This window comes from Mesocricetus auratus, unplaced genomic scaffold (genome assembly GCF_017639785.1).
Source record: "Mesocricetus auratus isolate SY011 unplaced genomic scaffold, BCM_Maur_2.0 Super-Scaffold_100013, whole genome shotgun sequence".
In the NCBI taxonomy this organism is placed as follows: Eukaryota; Metazoa; Chordata; class Mammalia; order Rodentia; family Cricetidae; genus Mesocricetus; species Mesocricetus auratus.
This window is the reverse complement of record NW_024429196.1, coordinates 45,270,334-45,291,768: the sequence shown is the minus strand read 5'-3', so window position 1 is coordinate 45,291,768 and position 21,435 is coordinate 45,270,334. Positions and strand designations below refer to the sequence as shown.

General features: G+C 41.9%; 6 non-coding genes across 6 annotated transcripts; 2 read left to right on the top strand and 4 right to left on the bottom strand.

The window, feature by feature from the left end:
- Positions 1–430: 430 nt before the first annotated feature.
- Positions 431–516, top strand: Trnar-ucu. Its single transcript is given in 2 exon segments — positions 431–467; positions 481–516. It is a non-coding gene; the product is annotated as a tRNA-Arg (tRNA).
- A 3,957-nt stretch (positions 517–4,473) lies between these two features.
- On the bottom strand, positions 4,474–4,580 carry Trnal-caa. The gene is made up of 2 exons: positions 4,543–4,580; positions 4,474–4,519 (listed from the first exon to the last, which is right to left on the bottom strand). It is a non-coding gene; the product is annotated as a tRNA-Leu (tRNA).
- A 1,555-nt stretch (positions 4,581–6,135) lies between these two features.
- On the bottom strand, positions 6,136–6,207 carry Trnad-guc. Its single transcript has one exon. It is a non-coding gene; the product is annotated as a tRNA-Asp (tRNA).
- A 2,734-nt stretch (positions 6,208–8,941) lies between these two features.
- Positions 8,942–9,014, bottom strand: Trnak-uuu. The gene has a single exon. It is a non-coding gene; the product is annotated as a tRNA-Lys (tRNA).
- A 705-nt stretch (positions 9,015–9,719) lies between these two features.
- Trnam-cau lies at positions 9,720–9,791 on the bottom strand. The gene has a single exon. It is a non-coding gene; the product is annotated as a tRNA-Met (tRNA).
- Positions 9,792–19,584: 9,793 nt separating this feature from the next.
- Trnai-uau lies at positions 19,585–19,678 on the top strand. Its single transcript has 2 exons — positions 19,585–19,622; positions 19,643–19,678. It is a non-coding gene; the product is annotated as a tRNA-Ile (tRNA).
- Positions 19,679–21,435: the final 1,757 nt, after the last annotated feature.

Below are 21,435 nucleotides of genomic sequence, written 5' to 3'. Positions count from 1 at the left end.
CTCTAAACAGAACAGATGATCCGGAGCTTGGAACTAGAAAGGCCACACTAAATGCGATAAGGGTTTTGTCTTTGTAGTGATTTTTTGTTTGTTTGTTTGTTTGTCTTACTTTGAGACAAGGTCTTACTATTTATAGCTCAGGATGGCCCGGAACTCGCGAAAGTCTTTCTGCCTCAGCCTCTCAAGGGTTGTGGTTACAAGCGTGCGTCACCAAATCTGGGAAGTTGAGGTGGAGCCCTGGTCAAACTTTTCCAGTGTAATAGGCTTGAGTGAGGGCAAAAAGTCACGTCGAGGATCTCGTGTCCTTTTGTTTCTTGCACTTTTCGGTGTAAAGCACTACACAAATGGAACAATGCCGTTCACAAGAAACCGGGCTATTGTTAACCAAGTAAATACTCAGAAGTCTTAGGAACTCAGCGTTCCGCAAGTGGGCTCTGTGGCGCAATGGATAGCGCATTGGACTTCTAGCGTGGTTAAGAGATTCAAAGGTTGCGGGTTCGAGTCCCGCCAGAGTCGATGGTGTTTTGCCTATGATATGTCTGAATAGAGCAGTCAGTGTTTTCCGCTACTGACATCAGCATGTGCCATCCGCACAGAGTGCTTGAAAGGTTAAAAGTGTCCACCTTGAAAAGGTGTGTTTTATTATATAGTTATAATATATTATATATCTTATTTTCTTTTATTGTTTGTTTAGGCTATCTGCTTTCTACATGCTCAAATTGCAGACTTCCACCTTGTCAACGTAATAAGTGTTCCTTGGCAGCACAAAGATTTCATCTCAAAGCTTAGTAAAAATTCAATTTGCTTTCATGCCTGTAATTTAAAACAAGGATCTATTAAAGTTCTCCCATCACCTCAACTAAGTAATACATCTTTCTTCATTCTAAAACATCACTTCCTTAATTCCCTTGTTGGAAGTATTCTATGCATCTTCCCTGATAATTTATATATCGTACATTTAGTAAATATGTAATATGTTAGATAATATTTCTAAGAATACATATTATATAGATATTAAATAAACACGTATATAAGAACATATTGTTCTATCTATCTATCTATCTATCTATCTATCTATCTATCTATCTATCTCTCGGTTTTTCGAGACAGGGTTTCTCCTGGCTGTCCTGGAACTCACTGTGTAGATCAGACTGGTCTTGAACTCACAGAGATCCGGTATTGTCATCTTTTATGTTGGGAAATGGTTTAACATGTTGTGGCATCTCATTCTTTATATAAATAATATAATATTTCATAGATTGGTTAAACTACTCTATTATAAACACCTCACACTTTGTTTTCTGAAGAAAAACAAAGGTTCTGATACAGATTTAAGCACAGACATTCACAGAGAGAGGTGCACACTAACATTGCGGGGTGCTTCTCAAGAGAGTGGGATCTGGATGTCTTAAAGATAACTGTATATAAAGATAACTGTATATATGGTTTTGAATACATTACAGTTTAAGGACAACAGCTTGGCCCATCCTTGCTAAAAACTCCCCCGAAAGGACAGAAACAGGAAAGCAGTCATTTCCTGGGCTCTACTCTCACTGGGTTTCTAGCAAGCATCTGTGCTGCTCTGTGGCAGGAGGGAAAAACTGACCAGTCTCCATCTTTCCAACACTCCTGCCTGAGAAGACATATTGCTCATTACACACTTTTCATACCCTAATAAAAATCATGTGTAGACAGAAATGGAAGGTGTGCTGACCACATTTTGAAAAATAAGGAAGCAGTGTTTGAGAGTGAAAGGAGACTTATTTTTTCAGCTCTCAGTGCAATTGAGGCTAAAGGACTATTTACGGATGTCTTAGTAAAGAAATCATAATGTGGGCATTTACACATATGTGAGGACCATTCTGAACTTTGAATTTTGTAATGTTTTGCTATATTTTCACCAACAATGACCTCTTAGTGTTTTGACAATGCTAATGTCACAACAGCTAGTGTTGTAAATGATTTGACTTTCCCTTCATCAAAATTCTTTCTGCTGATAAAATCAGTGTGATTCTATGTCCCAAAATCAGTGCGACCCTTTTCTGTTCCATATCTTTGAAAGATCACAATCTTGATTTGCCCATTTTCCCACATCTGTTTTTAAAGCCTTGTTTCATGCTTTTGTCTTGTTTGTTTGTTTGCTTGTTTTTTGAGACAAAAATCTCATGCTGTAACTGTGGTTAACCTGGAACTACTATATACACCAGGTTGGGCTCGGCCTCTGCCTCCTGAGTGCTGCATTACAAGTGTGAGCACCAGCAGAAACTTCATTTTCTATCTGTCTGTCTACTTATCATCTATCTATCTATCTATCTATCTATCTATCTATCTATCTATCTATCTACCTACCTACCTACCTACCTATCTATGGGCTAGAGAGATTGCTCAGCTGTTAAGAGTACCAGTTGCTGTCCCCATGGACCAGCTCACAACTATTTGTAACTCTAGTTCCAGAGGATTCAAAGCCCTCTCTTAGCCTCTTTGGGAACCAGGCAGATGTGGTGTGCAGTTACACATTCAGGTAAAACACCCAAACACATAATAAAATTTCAAAACAGTATCACAGAGATTAGCAATTATTTTGACTATCTCATAGTGCATCCATTTTTAGCTTAGCTCTAGAGATGTGACTTTGTAAGACTCTTAATTGATCCATTTCTTATCTACATAGTTTTCCCAATATCATTTTTCCTCATGGGGGAATCGTCATAATGTACTAAATCTTAACATTTTTATAATCATGTATTCTAGTAGAATATGTAGTCAACTTGTATATGCCTTATTTGTATTATATAAATCATGTTATATAATTCAATTTCTAACTTTTCCTGTAGTCATTGTTTATATTATCCTTTACATGCTGAACAATACATTATGCCACATATATCTATAGTGGCTCATCTTTTGTTCACTTGAGAGGACCACAGGTACCCATATCATTCTAGACATCTTTATGTTTCCAGGTGATGTTAATGTTTGTGTCAGTGTACTAAGTGAATTCTCCAATGTGGTTGGGCCCATCCAGCTTGTTGAGAACTAGGGTAGAAAACAGTTGGGAGAATGGATAGATTTGACCTTTCCCTTGATGCTGGAGCTGGGACATTTCCTCTGCCCTCAGTCTAAAGCACTGCGCTATTTTATCCTGATCTTTAGTTTGTCGATGCCAGATTGTTAGAGTTGTTCATCTCCACAGTCACGTAAGTCAACTCCGTGTGTGTGTGTGTGTGTGTGTGTGTGTGTGTGTGTGTGTGTGTGTGTGGAGGGGGGACAGGGAGAGGATCTCACTGTGTAGCCTTATGTGATTTGGAACTCACTATGCAGTCTAGCTTGAACTCAGACTTCACAGAGCTCCACCCACCTCTACCTCTTGATTTCTGGGATTAAAAACATGCGCCATAATACCCAGTCCTTCCTGTTTTTTTCTTAGGCATAAATTACCTATGATAAAATTGAAATTTGTTTGTTTTGTTTTTTGAGACAGAGTTTCTCTGTGTAACAGCCCTGACTGTCCTGGAACTTGCTCTGTAGGCCAGGATGGTCTTGAATTCACAGAGTCTGGCAGCACAAAGTCCCAAAGGACCAGAGCAGAGGCCCGCTAGAGCAAGACCAGCACAGTGGAAGATACAAATGTGCAGCGAGAACAGAAGTTTAACACAAATTACATTATGTGACAGACTCTTCTCCCTCAGCTACCTCTGTCAGGTACTTAAGGAACAAAGTCCTGGGATTCTGACTGCTCCAAAATACAGCTGTAAAATACTCAGAGTATGCAGTATGCAGAAATGGCTGCAAATCATTAGCACACAAGACTGTTGAAGATCATCCACCATCAAGATTCATTTTTTTTTGTGCTGGGGATAGAACCCAGAGTCTCATGTATGGTAAGCAAGTGATGTGCTCCTGAGTTATAGGCTAAACCCAGAATTTATTATATGCTCAAAGAACTTCAGAACAATCTTCACCAAAAGAGCACAGCAATAACAGAAAACAAATAAGGCTTAAGAAAGATGAACAGAGAGGTGGAACAAATTATAAATAAGAGAACGAAAACTCAGACAACACATGGGTAACAGCCCCATATATCAGACAGCTCTGCCTAAAATCAAATGGAGACCAGCTCGAAGAATAATAGCATCACCCAAACAAAAACAAAACGAGAGCCGATGCATTATGTAATTGTATTGATAGCGTGCAAAACTGTAAAAATTGCCACTAGAAATATTCAGAAATAAACACTAAGAAACCTAAGCAAATTGGGGACTTTCCTAGGGGTATAGTGACAGAGGCAAGAGGATCAGTTTGGGTTCAAGGGCACAAAATAGAATTACAATAAAAGAATGTTATTGTTAGTGTTAAAAAAAAAAAAAGAAAACGGAGGGTGCAAAATCAGGTGATGCTGTCAAAGAAAGTCCTTTCTGCTTGATTCGGTCAACAAACTACAGGTATGAATGTGGCAAGCAAAAAATACACCTGTGTCAGAAGTGGGATTCGAACCCACGCCTCCATTCGGAGACCAGAAACCTCGACAGAGGAAGTGTAACACTTGAGTCTGGCGCCTTAGACCACTCGGCCATCCTGACACACGCACTTCTCACCGTTAAAATAATCAATTGTTATGAAACTCTGGCTAGCCAGTTCCTGGCAGGAAAGTTCTGACCTTACTGAAAAGATTAAGTGAAAAGAAAAGCACTCGGACAGCTCCGCCCCAGGAGGCGGTAACTGACTCAAAGTGAAAATGCCCAGGATTCTTGTGCCCGGCGCTAAGCCCAGCCTCACTGACCAGCTAGACCCTCCTCAGAATCGGTCTGAGAAGAACTGAAGGAGGGGAAAGAAATATGATCAAAATACATTGCATGAAAAATTCAAAAATTTAAACAATATAACAAAAAGATCATGTTAGCTATTGAGTTTGTTTTCCTTACAATAACATTTTCCTTAGCTCATGTTTTTGATAATCTATAATGAATTTTTTAATCTCTGTGTGTGTGTGTGTGTGTGCGTGCGTGCGTGTGTGTGTGTGTGTGTGTGTGTGTGTGTGTGTGTGTCCGTCCAGTACTATATGGACTTCTTTGAGACTTTAAATGGGATTTGGATGAAAAGTCCCGTTTTTATCTGGTGGATGGTAGCTATTTCGATGTTATTGGGTTATTCTTCAGTCAAGTTGGGTGTTGTCTAAGGCAGCTCTGGAAATCACAAGCTTTTTAAAATATAAATTTTAGATAGAGCTCGGCCGTGGTGGCCCACGCCTTTAATCCCGGCACGCGGAAGGCAGAGGAAGTCGGATCTCCGAGTACAAGGCCAGCCTTGTCTACAAAGTGAGTTCAAGAACAGCCAAGGCTATACAGAGAAATCCTGTCTCGAAACAAAACCCAAAACCCAAAAAAATCTTCAGATGGGGTGGTGGGGTGGGGGTGTATTCTAGATCCCTGTTCAGGTAAAGGAGACATGTAGATAACTGATAGAAATACAGTCAAAGTCAAAACAAATCTTAGGGCTTGGATAACGCCCATGGAGAAGGATAATAGCCAGTTCTATCAAAAAAGAAAAAGAAAAAAAAAAAAAAAAGGAAATTAGTGCCCGAGTTGTAGCTCCGTGGTAGAGCTTTTCGCTTGCATGTGTGAGACCCTGGATTTGCTCTGAAACAGAACAAAAGGAAAAGGCAATGTGGTGGGGAGGTGGTGGTGGCAGTAGTGAATGTAGTTTTAGGGAGCAAAATAATTAAAGTTAATTTTCAGTAAAAAGATCACCTAAGACATTGCACTTTGTTGTCTCATAGATTATAGTTAGCTTTCCAGTCACATCTTAGGAATCTTGAGGTGGAAACTGCTGTCTTAAAATCACAGTTACAAAGAGAGTGGTCGCCCAGCTTCTGAGCTGGTGGCTCTGCGCCCTGCAGTCCAACGCTCTCCTATCGTCATGCAAGAGGACCGGGCTTCATCTGTTAGCGAATCCTCAAAACTTATCCTGAAAAAGAAAAGTCATACAGGCTGTACTAATCAGACAAAGTGTGGCGATCTGATTCAAAACAATCTCAAAAATCCAGCGTCAGAAAGAGCTCATTTGCTGACCACCGAGGTCACCATCCTGACCACCAGAAGCACCAAGGTGTCCCAAAACGAACACCAACTCTACTAACTCCCCGTCGGGGAATCGAACCCCGGTCTCCCGCGTGACAGGCGGGGATACTTACCACTATACTAACGAGGAGGACAAGGTGGGTGACAATGACATTAAGTGAAGTCCTAACGGAAGAGTAGTTTTCTTTCCTTCTTTTATCCTTTCTTTCTCTCTACTTCTCTTCCTCACTTCCCCTTCCTCCTCGCCCACACCCTCTCTGCAAATACAAAGATCTTCACCTGACAGGTATGGCTAAGACACGAACCCTTGTCTCAAGAAATAAAGAATAAAAGATAATGTTGTGCGAATAAATCTAATTAATAGCATTAAGTAAACATCAAGAGCTTTAAAGATAGCTTTAAAAAAAGGTTGTGGGGCGCAAATCAGTAATCCCAGCATTTCGTGGCCAGAGACATGTGCATCTCTGAGTTCCGTGACTGTCTGTCTAGTCTCGATAGTAAATTCCAGGCCAGCCAGGGCTATTTAGATCGTAGCTCCAAAAGAGAAAACAAACAAGAAATGGGATTGCGAGTGGGGAGGAAGGGACGTGGGGAGGAAGTGTACTTGTGTGCTGTTAAGAAAGCAAAGAGCTGGAGAGATGGCTTAGCTGTCGAAAGCTGGGTTCACACCCAAAACATCAAGCTATTAAAGAAGGGCTTGTCTAAAGAAAGGACAAGGAGGGCAAAAGCCCAGCTCTCCTGTGAAGAGGTACTAATCCAGATGAGCAACACACAGGATTCACAACTTTCTGAAAATGTTAGAGTAACAGATTAGGCTCCTACTGAAAAAGACACCGCCGGCCTAATGATGGGAGAACGATATTATCATACTTACGGACATAAAAAATTAATATCTCAAAGACACCATTTCCTCCCAAATTACTATATCTATTCAGTATTATTCCGTTTAATTTTATTTTTGTTTTCGTGAAGCCCTGTTCTCTACGTATCCCTGGCTGTCCTGCAGCTTGCTGTGACCCAGGATGGCCCATCTGCCTCTGCCTCCGGAGTGTTGGGGTTAAGGGCTTGTACAACCATCATCAGCTATTCCAATTAATTTACTAATAATTTTTCTAAGAACGCAATAAATTGGTTGTAAATTGTTACTGCTTTATTTTATATTTTTATCATTAAAGTGAGTTGTTCCAAGGATTAAACAGGTTTCCTGGAAGAAGCTGGGGGTGGTGGTGAGGAGCAGTGGGGAGGGGCTGGTCCCTAGATCTCTCTGTTCTCCTCTCCCCAATGTGGTCGCCTTGAATACATCGCCTTCATCTTTCCATTTTTAGTGTGGCTTTTTTAATTGGCTTGCTGAGAACAGGTGGCAGTACCTTAATTGGCACAGGTTATAAGTCCCAAGTTCGATAACAATAACGACCATGAAGTGACAAAGATATATTTTGGGGATGTCTGCCACGCAAAAAAAAAAAAAAAAAAAAAAAAAAAGAAAGAAAGAAAGAGAAAAAAGAAACCCAAAACACTAGAATAATGAACTTAGTGGAAGTGGCATGAACCAAATTCTTTTAATCCCCCCCCTTTTCATTTTCTTGGTTTTGGTTTTTTGGGACAGGGTTCCTCTGCGTAGCCCTGGCTGTCTGGGAATTCACTCTTTAGACCAGATCTGCCTGCTGCCTCCCGAGTACTGGGACATTCCTTTTCTTTTTAAAGGCAGACATTCATCTCTGTAGCCCCAACTGGTCTCCAGCTTGTGTGTGTGTGTGTGTGTGTGTGTGTGTGTGTGTGTGTGTGTGTGTGTGTGTGTGTGTGTGTTTTCTCCTCAGTCTCTCCAATGGTGGGCTTACAGGCTTGGGTCACAATGCCTGGCTGAACCTCATTATTTCAAGTGGAAAAGAACTGGACTGAAAATGAACACAGTTAACTTGTGAATGGAGGAGCGTTTTGGCCTAGAACCGACAAGCTCAAGGAGGTGAGACACGCAGTGTTGAATCCCCAGCGCTTCGTTTCTAAGTGACTTGGTCTGGCACTTTGCAAAGAGAAATATAAGCTCAAGTGCCAACTAGCCAACGTGCAGATTTCAGGGTGCGGATAGAAAGGTCGCAGACAAGTGAACTGAGGCCAGTCTGGATACAGCCAGGCCCGACCTGAGAAAAGCAAAACTAAACAACAGGAAAAATCAGGAAGAAATCTCCAAACATGCTTGGATGTTTTTCAACCAAGGTTCCCGGTTTTCTTCCTCTCTCAATCTCTTCTCAAGGAGGCCCACATTTTCAGCACAAGAAACGAGCTTGTTCTAAATCATAAAGATAGAGAAAGGCTCGTCAAATGTCGTAGATTAGACTCATGGTGGCCGGGAACTCATTGGGATTATACTTTATCTGTATTAGTATTTGTTCATTGCACATAATAGGATTCATTACTATGTCTTACATATGTATACAATATTCACTTCCCATAGCCTCTCGTCCTCTTATCTCCTCCTAAATGAAATGCCTCATTCCAAAACCAGGGCCATAAAACAGAGCTAAGGTTTCAAGAGACCCGCTGCCTGTGGAATTCCAGGAAGCAGCCCAGTATGCTCTGGAGCCCAAAGGTCGAAAGAACAGGTGATCTGTCACTCTGTAGTTAAACACTCAGCTGTACCTATCTTGTAAAATCCTGTCTGTTCCCTTGGATACTGTGCCTAAGAATCTGGGAATGCCAATATCAGACCAAGGGAGGTCCTTTTCTCTCAAAGGAAGGTTACCAAACACTAGAATTCTTTACTTGGTGGCTTTTTGCATTTCATTTTTAAGTTGAGGGAAGTATGACGGATGGTATGGTGGTTTTTGCTCCGTACCCACGGTTACTCTACAAAAGTATTACTCTTCCGCCTGAACAGGGACTTGAACCCTGGACCCTCAGATTAAAAGTCTGATGCTCTACCGACTGAGCTATCCAGGCTCTGGGGGAGAGTGTTTATCTCATTGTATAAAGCTATTATTGGTCTCTAAGCGTTGGGATGTAAGAATTCAGAATTTATATGTTTAAGACTTCAGAATGTATATGTTTTGTTCTAAAGGTGTAGTTTTCGCGTCCCGATAACTCAGCTTCATTTTTTCGGGAGTTCCGTTCAAAACGTGTATTATCTGCACAGTTTTCAAATCATGTAGTATTTATGGCAGGGGGGATGACCAGTGGCATCCCCCTCAGTGGAGCACTTGTGTTAGTTATGACCCATGCCTGCTCCTTTCCCAGTTCTGGAGAGCGCGTAGAGGTGAGATGCACCTTTGAAGTCTGGAGATGTTTGGCAGAAGACGAGGTCATGGCGGAGACAGGTGTTCCAATCTCATCGTCTTCCGTGCTTTCCTAGTCCTTATCAAACCCGAAGCTTAACGCCGAAGCGATAACCAAGCTTTGGCGTGTTTATTACATTTTTGGTTTGGTTTTGGATTAGGTTCTGGAGACTGAGCTTGTCGCCCGACCACAGCCCTGTAATTGTTCAGAGACGGCTTTAGACCCTACAATACAGAAAATTAACACCATGTACTTGTGTTTTCCAATATGTTGTGGATAACACCCAGTTTTCATTTTCTTTGGTTTTACTTCCTTTTCTATAGAATTCTTGGAATATACAGGTGGTAATGGAAAGAGAAGAAAATAACAAGTTAGCAGAGGATGGTTTCGATCCATCGACCTCTGGGTTATGGGCCCAGCACGCTTCCGCTGCGCCACTCTGCTACATGGGCACAGAAGCTAAATTGATACATGTTCAGAAATACTTCTCTTCGTCTTTTTCCATTTAACAATCTCCCGAAACTTAAATATTTCAATTTGGGAGCAGTCTCAAAATTTATTTCCTACAACGATTACAGTGTCTTTGCAATCTAGTTAAGAAAGCCGAATTCCAGTCCCCCACTTTAAAATATATGTGCTTTATTTGTAATATATCACATATTGATTTGGACTCATGAATTTAAAATACAGGTCTCAGCCGGGTGCTGGTATTCAGGCATGCTGTTGTTCCCACACATCCAGAAAGCCTCGTTCTAAATTTCCTCTCACCCTTACACTGCTTTGCTTTGGGGAGTCCATGATTTGCAAATGCTGTCATGGATTTTTTTTTTCTTTCTTATTTTTTTCTCTCTTGATGTTTGGAAGAATCAACCAGGGGCTAGGCAAATGCTCTACCACTGAGTTATCTTCGTGTGTGTGTGTGTGTGTGTGTGTGTGTGTGTGTATACTCATACATGTTCACATATACATAAATAAATAAATAGTTTCTTATGGCCCGGACTTGAACTCCTGGTTCTCCTGTCACCTTCCCACTTCTAGTTAGTTAACTTATGCCATTATGGCCTGTCCTTTTAAAATTTTATACTGGGACAGGGTCTAGCAAAATTGCCTTGAATTGGGGTTCCTTCTGCCTCTGGGATTATAAGTACGTGCCTAACCTCAACTGAAATTCTAAACTACTTTAATTCCTAATCACCTTATCTTTTGTCTTGTACTCCTTGTTCATTTTGAGGGTCACTTTGTAGCCTAGGACTGAACTTGCAGGAATCATCATGCTTCATCCTACTGAGTAATAAGACCACAGCCCAGTAAAGTTAATTTGTTTTATTTTTAAACTTGTGTTTTGTAGGCTAAATTGAAACAGTGGCATAGGCACAGCTTGGTGGGTTAGTCAAAACCTCAGTCCCTTCTATGAGAGATGGGAACACAGGAGTCAGTTTTCCCTGCCTGTCTGCAAAGCTAAAGCCTCCTAGAGTTAGGAGGCAGCACTTCTCAAAGTGAGGCACAGCTGCTTTTGGCCCACTGGTGTCTGTTCTGCCTGACAGTGGCAGGGCAGGTCTCCTGATTCTTCTGCTTATATATACTTAAGCACTGAGGTTACTGGTGTGCATTGCCATGTCTGGATTTACAATTTCAATAGCGCTTTCCAGCACTTTTGAACAAGGTCTACTTCATTTTTCTTTGGGGCTGGAGTCTCACAGCTGCTGTGCTGAGACATTTCTAGCTTTTTAGTCCTCTTTCCTGAGCTTTCCAGTTTTGCTTTTCCCCTTCAACATGCATGCTCTGGGCTCTCAGAGAGTGAGTGTGCTTAAGGGTTTCATGGAAGAATTTGGAGGCCTCAATTTGATCTCTCAATGCTCAATGCTGCTTAAACTAATACCTCAGTAGTTTTCGTGGGCATGGTCATAAAAATATATTAAAATGACCTTAAAGTGAATTTTCTTCCAGAGGGGAAATAAAATATAAACATTTAGAAGATAGCAACAAGGAATGTCTGTAAGAATTAAATATAGGACATAAAGTGTTGAATGTGGGTCCTGGTAGATGCTTGGGGAAACAGATACATCTTCCTTGTTCTTTAGTTAATTGAGAAGTGGTTTTCTGTTAAATCTTAGTCTACAAAGTAATGGGTTTCACTGCAGTTTTTTCATACATGTATCATTGTCTTGTTTTATTTTGTTCCCTCCTTACTTGTCCCTTCCTTCTGACTTGCCTTCTTCCTCCAGAGTAGTCTCTCTCACTCTACTTTCATGACACATTGTCCATTATCTTCTGTAAATCTGATTTCTTCTTCCTCCTCTTCCTCTGCAGCGCAGGAACTCCCTTTGTAGATCAGGTTAGCCTTGAATCTAGAGATCTGCCTGCTCTGCCTCCCTAGTGCTGGCATTACAGGTATGTGCCAACATGGCCAGACTAAGTGTGATTATTTTCCATGAAAACTTAATTTCTCCCAACCCCTTTTCCTCTTCCTCTCTTCTTCTGAAATTTTCATTTTTCTCCCCCCCCCCCTCTCTCTTTCCTTCTTTCTTTTCGTTGCTGTTCATTCAGGATTTTTCTGTAGTGTGGACTAGCCCCAATCTCATGACAAATCTCCTGTCTTAGCCTCTTGAGTGCTGGGATTACATATGTGAATCATTTAAAATTGGCTCAAGTTTTTGAAAAACAGGTTTTTAAAAGTTAGCCATAGAGCCGGGCGTTGGTGGCGCACACCTTTAATCCCAGCACTCGGGAGGCAGAGGCAGGCGGATCTCTGTGAGTTCGAGGCCAGCCTGGTCTACAGAGTGAGTTCCAGGACAGCCTCCAAAGCCACAGAGAAACCTTGTCTCGAAAAACCAAAAAAAAAAAGAAAAAAAAAGTTAGCCATGGACTGTTGGGTAGTGGAGGTGCATACCTTTAATCCCAGCACTCAGGAGACAGAGGCAGGCAGATCTCTGTGAGTTTGAGTGACAGCCAGAGCTGTTACACAGAAGAACCTGTCTCAAAACAAAACAAATAAGCAAAAAGCTAACTGACAGTCATGGTGGTTGTCTGGCACAGATGGGATATAGGAATACAGGAACTGGAAATGTTCCTGGGAATTTTTCCTGAGGTCTCTTGAAAAAACAAAACAAAAAAGCTTTTGTCAGTAACAAACAGTGCTCTGTTACACAGTGCACCATCACATACTGTAGTTTCCAAGTCTCCTCTTGATGACTTCTTTTGGCCATTAATTTTGGCAAAACACATAGTGTTCTTTTTATTCTCACTGTTTTCAGACTGTTGGCTTTCATCACTGCTAAGAACAGAAATACCTATGTCCTGAGACATGTTGAGTTTCCACTTGCATAATGAGGAATCACAGTCTCTGAACTGCATACACCTATTTGTGGGTTCATTTTTATAGTCACCACAATCACTGACCCGTGTCAAGTCACTTGTTTTTATACTACCTCCCTCACTTCATCCCATCTGTACAATTTTAGAACTGCAAACATGTGAACTAATGATTTCGTTATAACTTCATAGTTTGGACTGGAAGGTTCTGACGTGGCTTTGTTATTTTGGGTGGCTGAATAAGTGTGAGAAACTAACTTCTAAAGGTTGGTGTCCTGAACTTCTATTCAGTTGGGAACCTTTCTCATTAGTTTCTTTTCCCTCTGTTATTTCAATGTCCTCTTTATCCAGACTCTTCCAGTTCTCCTTTCTGGTTTCTGTAGGAGACACAGCATTGACTCATTTTTTCCTCTCATTATTACAGAAATTATTATTATTATTACAGGAATGCATAATATTTATCTAATAAAGTGGTCTTACTAGTCACTGAGATGTCTGTCTAGTAGCTGAGCTTTCTGAATTCATAGATCTGCCATGATTTGCTTTTTATTTCCTGCTACAATCTAGTGTCTTTCTTCTGTATATTCCTGGCTGTTCTCCTAGATGCAATCCCAGATGATTCAATGTCTGAGTATGCAACTCAGCAACACATAGAGCTTCTGCATGCAATTTGTGGCTTGAATCTCTTTTCAGTATACCCTTATTTCTTCTGTTTCTTATTTCTGTGGAGGTCCTAGCCCAGAAATATCCTAAGTATGTGATTCTGCTTAGGAAACAAGAGCTTCATCAAGAGATTCACGTTAAGAGTTTTTTTTTTTTTTTTTTTTTTTTTTTGCCTTTTCCTAACACTGGAGGGAGAGGTGGTGCAGTTAGGGTCTGCTTTTTCCTAGTTATTCTTATAATGGGTTTTTGAACCTCAAACACAGAGGAACAACTGATTCTGCTTCAGAGCCGCTCCATCAGCAGGTAACTCAGTTCCCAGCCGACTGTGATTCGGGTGTGTGCCAGTCATTTGGTCTTGATGCCTTCTTGCTTTCTTGATGTGTTCCTGTTAGCATTCAGGCATCTGTACTGGCCTGTCCTTGGGGTTCTGACAGGATATTTCTAAGAGCACCACCTGAGCACATTCACTATGTTCCCTTTTAAAAGGGCCCTGCCCACCTCCCATCTTTCTGTCTGTTCCTTTCTTTCTCTCTCTGCTTCTTTGCCTGCCCCACCTCTCTTTGTTCTTCCATGGCTCCTGTCCCCAGAGACTGGTCTCCCCCCTCCTCCCCTTTCCTATTCCCCCCCCAAAAAAAACAAAAACAAAAAACAACTCCACATGAGCTTGTCACATGGCATCTTTCTAAATTACCGAAGTCCCAGTTCCTAATCTAGGAGCAGAGCTCTCTACCAGGAGTTTTCAGATTTGACTTGAAGCCTGGTCTAGACCTAGAGGCCACAACTTACTTTTATTAATTTAGCTATTTTCAGGTCCAAAGGAAACTCCAGTTCCCCAAACCCCAAAAGACAGTCCAAATGACCAGAAATAAACTCAACCTGGACTGCAGGAGGATTTCTATTGGTTAGATAAAAGCCAGTATTACTCAGGAACTTTGAAGCTGGTTCCCCTTTACCAGAAAAAGTCATTTTCCTTACCTTTGGCAGAAGGGATATCTGTGGTACCAGACTCCCTCAGTATCACAAGTACCTATTACATATTTCAAAGTCCATGCTGGTGTCCAAGCTACCCCTCCCTTCACACCCCCTGGCCTTCCCTAAACTCCTTCCAGCTTACATTTTCCCCAAGCCCAGCTGTTCTTCTCCTTATGACCCTGCTATTCTCGATTTGTTTGTTCTCTCTTTCTCAGCTCTGTTCCTGCTTCTCTCACTGCGTTTTCTCCCTTCTCTATCCCTAGCTATTTTTCCCTCTCTCACAGATAGCCCTGGCCATGTCCAGTCTGCTGGCTGTGTTCAGGCTACTTTTTCTCTCTGCTCAGGACTCTTCCAGGTGCCTCTGACTGTTCTCTCCCTTTTACCTACAATAGAAATCTTCCTCTTAATGACACCATGGAGAAGTCGAATCATCAGTTTGTGCAACTATATCTTTGTCAGTTTTTTTTTTTTCCTGTGATGACTCTACAAGAGAGTAGGAGTTAAAAGAGTCTCTGGTAGGTGGACAGATAGGGAGAGGGGCCTTGGCTAGGTAATAAAATGGAGAGAACTTCCCAAATGGCCAGCTTCTTTCACACCCTCTTGACCTGACTGACACAGAAGCCTAGCAGCTTCAAACAAAAGCCTTACAGGCTTGTTTCCACCAGCAGACCCCCTGCTGGACTGGCTCAACAAGTTCACAGCAGTTGTCAGCCAAACAACTTTTCCATCTTCCTTTTTCAAACTGACTAACTCTAAATTAGGGGAGAGTAATGTATTCAGAGACTTTAAAACTCCAGCCCTAGAGAAGACACTGGAATTTTTGGCTTTCTTAATAACATCATGCCCCTTCCCCCATGCTTCCCCCTTCTCCCATGCCCCTCCCCACATTGTCTTTGAGGAGTCTCTCTCTCTCTCTCTCTCTCTCTCTCTCTCTCTCTCTCTCTCTCTCTCTCACTCTCTGTTGTTTTTTTCCTCACTCCCAGTAAATGCCTTTCTTCAATTACTGCTTCTGTTTGCTGCTGCCTGTAGTGTTTGAGATTTCTCCCCTGCTATCTATTGCACTCAAGATATTCCGTTACCTTTTAATTCCCCCACCCTCTCTCTTTTCTGAGGCAGGGTTTCTCTGTAGCTTTGGAGTTTGTCCTGGAACTCACTCTGTAGACCAGACTGGCCTCAAGCTCACAGAGATCTGCCTGTCTCTACCTCCCAAGGGCTGGAATGAAAGGTATGCACCACTACCTAATGGAGCAACCTTTTAATTCTTTAATTGACAGAGAAAATGAGCTTGATCAAGACCCCTATCCTATTATCTAAGGCTAGACTTGAAGTTAAGACCCCTCCTGCTTCTGCAGTGATTGTAAGCATGGAACTACTTTTTGGTTTTTGTTTGTTTGTTTTTGTGTGGCACTAATAGGGCAATTGCAACAGGATAGGATGCTGGATGCTGCAATGCTCTCTATAGTTGTTGACATCGATGCGTGTACTTTCTATACAAATAGGAACCTCTGAATTAATTAACAATATATGGGATGAGGCTGGAGAGTTGGGTCAACAGGTAAGAGCACTTGCTGATCCTTGCAGAGAACCACGTTTAGTTTCCAGCATTCCTGTCAGGTGGCTCATAAATGCCTATAACTAGAGCTTTAAAGGTGCTGATGTCCTCTTGTGACCTTTTCAGATACTTGCAAACACATGACATAAACAGATGTTTACACACATAAATAAAAATAAATCTTAAAAATGATTTGGAGGGGCCAGAGAGATGACTCTGTTTGTGGCTGCTCTTGCAGAAGACCTGAGTTTGGTTTCTAGCACCCACCTGACAGTTTACAATCACTGGGAACACCAGACCTAGGGGCCTCCAACACCCTCTTCTGGCCTGTGTAGACATTAAGCATACATACAATACACAGATATGCATGCAGTCAAAACACATAAAATAAAAATAATATAAAGTATTTGGAATAGCTAAACATAGCTGTGAATAAAGTCCAACAACTGAAGCAAGCTGCCACCCAGCAGTCTGTTAAGTTGGTTCTTGGGGCTCAATCAATACCTCATGAGTTTCCGGGTTACATATTTCCCAGACATCTGCCATTGTGGTGATCCCTGAAATTTTCCTCACAGGAATTATAAATCTGTCCCTGGTATTCATGGGAGATTGGTTCCAGGAATTCCCTCTTAACCTTTTTAGCTCTATAAAGAAGCCCTCCAATAATAGTTTCCCGACAGGTCCTTAGACAACGCAGCCTAGTTCCCACTGAGACAATGATGGCGTAGTCAAATCCACCTCTGAGCCTTACTTTCTTGACCATAGTGGTAAGAAGCACTCCAGGATCAGGCCTACAGGAGCCTCCCGGCCTCTGCATTTAGGATTTCACAATGTAGGGAGGTGGAGGTAGGAGGATCAGAAATTTGAGGCCAGTCTGGACTATACGACCCCTGTCTCAACAACAAAAAACAAACGAACAAACCAAAGGTGAAAATCAGGACCAGATAAAGAGGAACTTCAGTACATCACACATTTCCCGGATAAAAACCATGAAATATCAATTAGGAGGAACTTTAGTACATCATGCATTTCTAATGGTGGACAGTTCACCTATTCATTTCTTGGGATATGACTTTTGGAAGCACAATATGCTCATAAGCTCTTTCCAAATGGAGAGAGGATCTTACTCAAGAGATATGAAAACATCTAGTCATGTTCTGTGTTTAAAGAAAAGTAATTAGGGTCAACAAGCTGGCTTAGAGGGTAAAGGCTCTTGTTGCCTAGTCTGAAGACCTAAATTCCATTCCCAGGACCCATATGTTAGAAGGAAAGAACCAACAAGTTGTCCCCTGATCTTCACATGTGTCCTCTCAAAACCAACAAATAAAAAAGCAGGCAAGCATACATAAATGGAAAAAATAAATCAGCAAGTATAAAAATTTTAAATTGGTGTATCTTCTAGCATTTCCACTAATATATATTTTATTTAATGCCCTATACTAGCAACTGATAATTTTAAATGTGCCCCCCCTCTTTGACCAGGAGTGATAAAGTAGAAAAGCAAGTTTGCAATTTTTATGAGATAATTTATAAATAATTTTATAAATAATTGTTATCCTTTTTGACAATAATTATCCTTCCCTTTTTATGTGTGATTAAGTAGGATTAAGTGGGAAAGGTCTTAGAAAGTAGGTAACCTCATGAAGCCTTCTGAAACACAATGAAAAACTAAAAGTTAAAAGATGATGTTTCTGTGGTGGTTTGAATGAAAATGGACCCCATAAGCTCATATATTTGAATGCCTGATCTCCAGTTGGTGAAATTGTTTAGGAAGGATTAGGAAGTACGGCCTTGCTGGAGGAGGTGTGCCATTGAAGATAGGCTATGAGGTTTCAAAAGCCCATGTCATTCCCAGTTAGTTCTTGGTCCCTCTCCCTCTCCCTCTCCCTCTCCCTCTCCCTCTCCCTCTCCCTCTCCCTCTCCCTCTCCCTGTCCCCCTCTCCCTGTCCCCCTCTTCCCTCCCCCTCCCCCTCCCTCTTCCCTCTCCCCCTTTCCCTCTCCCTTCTTCCCCCTCCCCCTCTCCCCCTTCCCCTTCCCCCTCCCCTCCCCCTCTGCCTCTCTCGCATATGCTTGTGGATCAGATCAGATGTGATCCCTGAGTCACTGCTCTAGCACTATGCCTGCCTGCTTGCTGCCATAGTTCCCACCATGATGGCCATGGACTAATGCTCTATAATCATGATCTCCAAATTAAGTATTTTCTTTTATAAGCTGCGTTAGTCATGGTGTGTTGTCCTGACAACAGAAAAGTAACTAAGACAGTACCACATACCAGCAGAATACGCAGAAGAGGTGGAGGAGGCAAGAGGCTCATAAGTTTGAGATCAGCCTGGGGTTCACATTTTTGCCAGGCATGGTGATGGATCTCGGAGTTCAAGGCCAGTCAGTGTACAAAGAGACAACAGGCTTCTGGAGCTGTACAGTAAAACCATCTGAAATGAGCAAACAAACAAAAAACAACATCAAAAATTTAAAAAAGGGAGGAGGGGGACAGTCAGCACAAAGGTGCACGCCTTTAATCTCAACACTAGAGAGGCAAAGGCAAGAGGATCAATGTGAGTTCGAGGTTATCCTGATCTGCATATCAAGGTCCCATCCAGACAGGACCAGAATGAGATCCTGGCTCAAAAAGCAAGGAGAGGGGGCTAGAAGGCTGGAGATGTAGCTCAGTGTGTGTAGGAACCTAGGTTCAATCCACAACACACACACAAATGTATTATTATACATGTTATAATATATATTACCTTAAAAAACCATGTTTCTGTATTAAATGAGTCTTTAAGGCAGCTCAAAGTTCAGTTGTTGGAAGCACACCAACCAATACTCACTTTTTGATAGTGGGAAGTTGATTGGCAGTTGTTGGGCCTATCAAATGACTCCTATTGGAGTCCTACTTCCCTTCTGATTATGAAGTAAGAATAAAATTTTATTAACCTTATAAAATGTATAGAATTCTGGTTTCTGTCACTAAAAGTATTTAGTACATGGAGAAAGGACAGTTTTGTTATAAAGAAATTAAAAATGCTATTATGTAAAGGTTATTAATTTTTTGAGCTGGCCAAGCACTTGGGAGGCAGAGGCAGGTAAATCCCTGAGTTCAAGGCCATTCTGGTCTACAGAGCAAGTCCTAGGACAGCCAGGGAAACACACTCAAAACAAAAAAGTTGTTTTTTTTTTTTAAAGATTTTACATATGTATTTAGGCATATGGGTGGTTTGTCTGCATGTACATCTGCACATCAGAAGAAGACATCAGATCCCACAGGGCTGCTGGTATGCACACAACTCCGTCCTCCGTGAGCGCTGCACAAAAGAGGAATGGTGATACTCAGGTTTCCTTAAAGAGCGCCAGACCAGCGGGCTCTGAAATACAGAACTGGCTTTTCAGGCAAGACAATGGAGGTTTGGGGGTGTGTGTGTGGAAGTGGGGCTGGAAATTCAGGGACTAGGAAAGAGAGCTCAGCAATTTCCAGAGACTGCTCAGGCTGGTGGGCTCTTCGACTTGTCATGGATCTAGCAAGCAACATCCGGAAGACTGCAGGTGCGTAGGGATGTTGTGTGTCAGTCCCTCAGCTTGGGACTTCCACGAAAATCTTTCGGTGGATGCTGGTTTCAGGTTAACCAGGGAATAGTCACGTGGATATTTCCAGACTCTTGGATGGAAAAAGATGATCAATCCACCAGGCGCGCTCCCGCGCGTCCCTCTGTAGAGTGTGCACAGCTATCATAGAGAAAGCATGCTCCAGTGGCGCAATCGGTTAGCGCGCGGTACTTATACAGCAGTATATGTGCGGGTGATGCCGAGGTTGTGAGTTCGAGCCTCACCTGGAGCATGTTTTCTTCCCTTTCCGGTTCAAGTATGTTTGAAAATGCATTTTTCCTTCCAAGCAAACAAAAAATGGTAAATATTTTCCATGGTAACACTAAATTCCTATGATAAAGAGCATCTCATCCAACTCAAACATGGGAGGAAAACCACGAGTCAAAAGGTCAAATTTATTAAACCTGTTCGCTGATTTCTAGACAGGCAGAAGAGTTCTCCCTCCGTGGCTGCATCCCAGGACAGACTTCTTCAACTTTTGGGGACTGAGTCATTACCTGCTAACACTAACACTGGTCTTATTTTCTGCTATTTCTACAAGGCTTGAAGTGAGGCCTAAATCTACAATTGTGCATTACCACCCGTTTTAGAAAAGCCCTCGTGCATACCCCACCAACCCCAACCCGGCACTAGAGAGGTTGAAGGAGGAAGACTGCCCAGAGACGAAGGCCAGGTAGGGATACATAACAGATGAGTTCCAGGACAGCCTGAAATACAGAGTGAGGTAAGTGTTAGCATCCGGGTTCCATCCTTGTCAGTCCGGCTCATATAAACATCTCCATAAGACATACTTTTGTAATAAAGAAAATAACAAGATCACAATCCTCTGAACATGAAAGAAGTAGTATACATACAATTGGAAATGTGCTGACCCTTTTAGGTGTCATTCTGGGCCAGACAGCCATGCTCAGCTATTTAGAATAAGAAAGCTTCTGCCTCAGATCAAGGTCCCTGATTCCTCTGAGCTCAGGATCAAAATGAGTCAGTTAACCTTAACAAACTCTTAACTGCAATCTGCCTTAGGGCATCCTGATACCATTGTAGAGAATGCTTTATTGAGCATGCTCAGAGTCTCAGAAGTTTGACCCCCTGGTGACCTATGTCTGCTTGGCCAGATAACCAGGACCCCAGAGAAGCAAACCTACACAGGTGTCCATCCCTATGAGACCCACAACCAGGGCACCTTGATTTTGAAACATTGATGTGCCCGCTGCCAGTGCCTCGGTGCAGACACTTGCTTTTCTGTCTTGCAGTATATCAAATTAATTCTACTTACACCTTCTGTCTCTGGGGAATTTGCTCCCAGTTTAAGCACCACCATCTGGTCAACCCTGTTCTAAGCATGCTCACTCCTTCCCCAGAAAAGGAAGTAAAGTACCCATGATGTTGTTCACCTGCTATCATGTAACTTAAATTTTATGGAGTAAAGTAAGCAATACCTTAAGAGTGAGAGAAAGTTATTAATGTCTTGCTAGAGAGGGCAGGAAATATATTTAACATGTATGTTTCTACAAACAAAAGTATTCCTAACGGAACAGAGGGGAAATGTTTATGAAAATGATAGTCTTTTTGGGGAGGGATGTTGGTTTCTCTATAAAGTACAGGCTGTCCATCGAACTCACTAAGCAGACCAGATTAGCCTTGAACTTACAGAGATCTGCCTGCTTCTGCCTCCAGCTGCTGAGATTCAAGGTATGTACCATCATGCCTGGCTCTTTTTCTTTCTTTCTTTTTTTAAATATTCTTAAAAATTTTGGATTATATTTTATGAGTATGGTGTTTTATCTGTATGCATATCTGTGTACTACAAGCTTGCCTGGTACCCTTGCAGGCTAGAAGAGGGTGTCAGATCACCTATAACTGGAATTACAGATGGTTGTAAGTCTCTTTGTGGTTACTGGGAATTGAAACCATGTCTTCCGGAAGAATACAGCCAATGTCCTTAACTGTTAAACCATCTCCCCAACCACAATCGTGTATGTGATCATA